Consider the following 6,000-nt stretch of genomic DNA (forward strand, 5'->3'; position numbering starts at 1 on the left):
CCTAAATAAAATCTTACTTTAGAAAAAGGCACTGGGAGTAATGTCAGAAAGAGGGGAGAATATGCAGCCTCAAGTTCTCATTCCCCACCACCCCCAGAAATATCACTAAAATAAAAAAAATCAGTAAAGGAGTTCATTAGCTAATTGGAATAGGCAGAAAGATTTAGTGAATTAGAAGATAGGACAATCAAAATTATCGAATCTGAGGAACAGAAAGAAAAAAAATGAAGAAAAGTGAACGGAGCCTGAGGGACTCATGTGATACCAGAAGTGGAACAACATTTGCAGTATCAGAGAAAGAGTATTTAAAATAATGACCAGAAACACTTTAATTTTGATGAATTACATAGATCTAAAATCCAAGAAACTCAATGAACTACAAATATGTCTAAGAGCATCATATCAAGACACATTATAATGAAACTAGCTAAAGCCAAAGACAAAAACAGAATCTTAAAAGCAGCAAGAAAAAAAGAAGCAACTTATCAAGCTATCAAGTGCAAGAGATCCTCAGTCAAATTAACAGCCAATTTTCTCATCAGAAGCCTTGAAGACAGGAAGGCTGTATGATGATATATTTAAAGTGTTGAAAGAAAAAACTGTCAAAAAATAATTCTATATCTATCCTCCAAAATCTATCCTCCAAAAATGAAAGAGAAAATAAAACATTCCTAGACAAACATAAATAAATAAAAAGCTAAAGGAGTCCATTGCTACTATACTTGCCCTATAAGAAATCCTAAAGGGAGTCCTTTAATTTTTAAATTTTATTTATTTATTTATTTATTATTTTTTATTTATTTATTTATTTATTTATTTATTTATTTATTTATTTATGTGATAGAGAGAGTGCACAAGCAGGGGAGGAGCAGAGGGAGAAGGAGAGAATCTTAAGCAGGCTCCATGTTCAGCACAGGGCCTGACATCGCAGGGCTTGATCCCAAAACCCTGGGATCATGACCTAAACCGAAATCAAAAGTTGGAGGCTCCATCAACTGAGCCACCCAGGTGCTCCACTTCCCTTTAGGGAATCCTTTAGATTCCCTTTAGTTTCCCTTTAGGGAATCCTTTAGATTGAAATAAAAGGACACTAGACTTGCAGCCATATGAATAAAAATCTCCAGTAAAGGCAATAACATGGGCAAATATAAGTTTTTATCACTGTATTGTTTGTAACTCTATTTTTTATTTCTCACATGATTTAAAACACAAATGCATAAAAATACATTACGCATACTCACATTATTGAGCATACAATGCATAAATAAGCATTTATTCAAAGAAGATATACAAATGGATATCACAAGAAATGATAATCTCAATAAATATGATAATCTCAGTAATCTTTAGAAAAATGCAAATCAAGATCACGTGAGATAATACTTCACACCTGCTTGGATAGTTATAATTAAAAATAATAATAATAATAAGTTTTGGTGAGGCTGTTGGCAAATCTACAAAGAAGAAAAGTCAAACCCCATGGAGTGGAAATGAAGGAATGGCCAGATACAAAGTATCACCTGTAAATGATCAGGCAATGAAATCTGGACTGTAAAGGTCTATGAACACACACCCACAGTTGAATTATTCTTTCCTTGTCTATTATGAAGGCTGAATTAAGCCATTATCATCTCATGCCTGCAATGTTGCCAATATCCTTCTATTCTCCCTGCAGCCAGGCTCCCTTCCTTCTACTCTTTGACATGGCATCAAGAAGAATTTCTCTAAAAAACAAGTCTCATCATGTCACCTCTCTGTCATATATGTTCATGTATCTGTTCGTATCTCTCTGAAACAACAGTAGCATTCAGTGTCACAGCATGACAAACAAACAAACAAAAAAACCCTTCCATGACTTGGCCCATCCAAGAACGATCCACATGGTTGGTGCTTAGTAAATAAAAACTTACTCAGTGGAGGATCAGTGGTTTTCACCAAGGGAAAGAAAAGAAACAGCAAGCATAATGGAGGTAGTAAATTCCATTACTTTATCCTTATCTTCTGAACATTGTCTCTGCGCAGGACATTGAGAGGGGTAAAGGGAACATTTTCAAACCTCAAATACGTGCCGTCTCTGCCATGTCTCTTGCCTCAACCTTTAAGGACCTGAGAATCTATCTAGAAATACTAGGCTTGTACAGAAACTTCTGTGTGGCCAGGACTTGATAAATGTGCTGAGGGAATTCAGTAGGAAGAGATTCTTTTTTCACCTTGGGGACTCGGAAAGCTACAGACAAGTGATCTGGGCCTTGATGAAGGAGTCGGGCAGGTGAGAGGAGACGCGTCTCCAGACCCCGGCGAAAGGCCCTCTGGCATGTGAAGATCAGCGAAGACACGCCCATTTTCATGTTACTTGGCTAGGACACAGGGTATGTGAGATTTAGCAATAAGGCGGGAATACCAGTGTGGCTAGCGTTAGAGGGTCTTAAATGCTAGTAAAAGAAAAGTAAGTTGAGCCTTTTCTATGAAGACTCTTAGGCCCCAGCTAATTCTCTGCAAAGCCTGACCCTGGCTGCCTTCTCCTCCCAGCCTGCCCTCCCTGCCTGTAACTCATTCAGACTCACCCTCTGCTCCTTGTCCACGCTCCTGCCTCCAACCATGACAACAGGTTTCAGTCAGCTGCTTGCTCCCATAGGAAACTGACTATTCTTCATGTTTCTTCATGTTTCTTTCCACTTCCCTACGCCTGGGTTTTTCTCCCCAGCAGGCTAGGAAACAGGAAAAAGATCACTGGCGTGTAGACAGATCCACATTCTAATCATGGCTCTTCTCATAGATACGTGACCCTGGGCAAATTACTTAACCTCTCTGAGCCATCTGTGAAATGCTGATAATAATTCTTATCTTGGAGAGATGCCAGGAGGGTAAAATAAAATGTTTAAGCCTCTAGTTCTTAGAGGCTTCCTGAAGTGTTTCTTGTCTTCCTCACTACAGTCTCCAGGCTCAAGCAGGTCAAATCTGGGGCCCTAACTTCCCTCTCACCCCAGCCCTCAATTAAGGCAGCTTAATGAATTCTCTGCTGTGATCAGTACCAACTCTCTTGGTTTCTTGCTCAGAGGCCAGGAGACAGCATTATGCAGCAAGGCTTAAAGGCTCCTTTTTAAACTTAAACTAGGCTCCTTGGGGGAGACTAAAAGCTAAAGATTTGACCTGGTCTGGCATTTGAGCTGATTCACATTAAAACGGCCTGTGTAACAAGTGGAGGGGAAAGAAGAATGCTCTAATCAGTCCAAGCCTGGAGGAAAAGTAATTGCAAATTTACAGAGACAAAAACAGGTGTGTGAAATGGTGTGTAACAGAGCTTGCCACAATCTCTCAGGATATAGTTCCTGGTTGGGAGCCCTCATGCTAGAAAAGAATTAGGAGCATCTTGGCAAGTCTGTGTCACAGGAAGTGCAATATTTACTCAGCACAGAGGTAGCCCGCGGATGCCCTGACAATGCAATCCAGGCTTTCTGATTGCATTGCAGCTGCAGTGTCACGTAGAGTCTTAGGCACGTACCGCCCAGTGGCACCAAGTACCCATGTGGATCTGAGTGAAGTCTTTGCTCCTGGTCTTTTCAGCGTGCAATGAATGAAAGCAGCTGGTAAGAGAGCATGAGCTTCCTCGAATCAGGAAAAGGTGTCAGTTCTTGGCTGGTGAGATTCAAACCACAACGCGAACCTCCTTGCAACCAGGCACAGAAAAGTTGTTGGACCCTGCAGATCTCATCATCCCTTGTGGCAACCGGGTATGGACCAGCCAGAGCCTAGGATGACACCACTCTTTCCTGCCAGGGTTCGCTGGAATCCGCACTATTTCACAAACTCTCAGAATGTGAGAATTGAAAAAAAATGTGTCCAATCTCACTTTGGAGATGAGAAAAATGAGACCCCAAAAGGTGTAGCTTATCAAGACAGTTATAAAAAAAAAAGGGCCTGTGTGAGAACATAGGTCTCCTGATTCCCAGAGTTTATAATTAATGAAATACAGTAGACAATAATGCCAAATTTATTCATTTTTCTTCCACTGAAATATTTGCCTATTTACTCTAAAGTGCTAAGTCAGGTGTGCATAAAGCCATATTGTCATTTTCCAAATTCTGCCTGTACTTGAAAATTTCGATCCTTCAATGGTTATTTGGTCCTTTATAGCTTAACTTTAACAGAGTTAATAAGAATTAAAGGACATGAGAGGGTTTTGATATTTACTGAGGAAATAAGCATAGGACTCTGTCACCGACCCACCTTAATTCATAAAATGGTTAAGAGGAGGCCCAGAAATATGACTAAATTCTCAGCACAATAAAATATATAAGAAATCAATTTTAATTATTTTTCAAGTAATTGAAATTCAAAGTCTTTGGTTATATCCCTAATCATCTACTTCCAAACTATATTCAAGCTTTCAAAAGGTAAGGGGCTCTTATGGGTCTATTCTGATGAACAGACAATTGTTTTTAATGATTCTTTAGTCAGATAACTCTGAAATCCTTCCTTTTACATTCATCAAATGCTTCTGGCTTGCCCGAGCTTATCTCTCCTCAAATTACTTTTTAGTATAGCCAAAGAAAAATCCAATAGCTTTGAATATGCTTAGGTATGAAGAACTTGAGGTATTACAATCCCACATGGCTTCAGAGATGGGTAGGAGACTGGGAGTAGGGTGAGGGAGGCAGAGGGCAGCAGTATGATTCCAATCCTCCTTTCTCCTTGATGTCTGCTCAGTAAGTATACATCTGTGTGTCCAATTAGCTACTCATCACTATTTATTTTGCTAATATATTTCCATCTAACAAGAAACTATGGACAGAGAAGGAAGAAAGTAGCCCATTTCTTGTAGTCATGTCCATCCACAGTCCCAAGAAAGGATATTCCCAAATACCAGGCACTTGCAGTTAGTGTGAACGTAATATAGTGACTACTTGTAGATCATTGGTTGCTGATCTTCTGGCTCAATTGCTTTCACAAGACAAGCTGCTGAGACAGATATTATTGCTTATTTCAGACGAGCTGGATATATGACAGGAATCCTGTCTTTGAGAAATCTGTCTTATTGTGTTCTCACCCTTCCATTTCGCCCCACCCATCATAAGAAGCAAAGAACTGGTCCATACTGGTTCAACTTTTCACGGAGGTAATGCTCTGCTTGCTTAGCTATCCCCTCATAACGTTGCTACATCACAATCGGAAGCTTATTTCTCCTGAATTTTAGCAAACTGCAATTAGAAATCAACACAATTTGTAGTTCTGTGAGACTTACTTTTGCTTAGAATGTTACTTTTATAACTTCTGTATAAATACACCCTGTGTCTTCCTAAGTGCCTCACAAATGTTAAGTGCTCATTCACTGAGTGAAGGCCTGCTATGTGCTCACATGGTCCCATTTGCCAGGTTGAGGTCACTGCAGAAGAAGTCAATAACTTGCCTTAATGAAAATTACATTATTTTATAACTTCTGATTAATAATATCACTTTGTCTTCCCACTAGAAGTTTTCTGGCAGCACATCCTCACCCAGGGTCATGGCATTCACTCTCATTTCTATGACATTTAGGTCTTTATCTTGAGCTAAAATGTCAGTCTTCATCTCCATGACTGTATATCAAGCTGCCTGTTGTTCATCTCTGCCCAAAGGATCCATAGGTATCTAAAGCTAACATGTGCAAAGGGCAACTCATCACCGTATACCTTCTCCTTCACAAACACATACCCACGCTCTCAACTGTTCCTTGTCTGGTGTGTCCCATCTCAAAGTATGCCACCATAATCCATCTAGCTGAACAGCTTAGAAATCAGAAAGCTTTCCTATCCTCCATTTCTCTCTCAAAATCTAGTGGAGGCTCTTCTCTTAGTGGCCCCAGTCTCTCCTTTTAGAAGATGCCTATCTCTCTGCCTTTAAGCTAATGTGTCTCTTGAGGCATTTCCTCCAAAAATCATTCCATTTCCTAAGTATATTACGTTCTAGTACATCACTTCCTTCCACAAATGTTTTCTTTCTGCCATCCAAGTGTTCCCCTGT

Source organism: Prionailurus viverrinus, chromosome D2 (genome assembly GCF_022837055.1).
Source record: "Prionailurus viverrinus isolate Anna chromosome D2, UM_Priviv_1.0, whole genome shotgun sequence".
NCBI classification, from domain to species: Eukaryota; Metazoa; Chordata; class Mammalia; order Carnivora; family Felidae; genus Prionailurus; species Prionailurus viverrinus.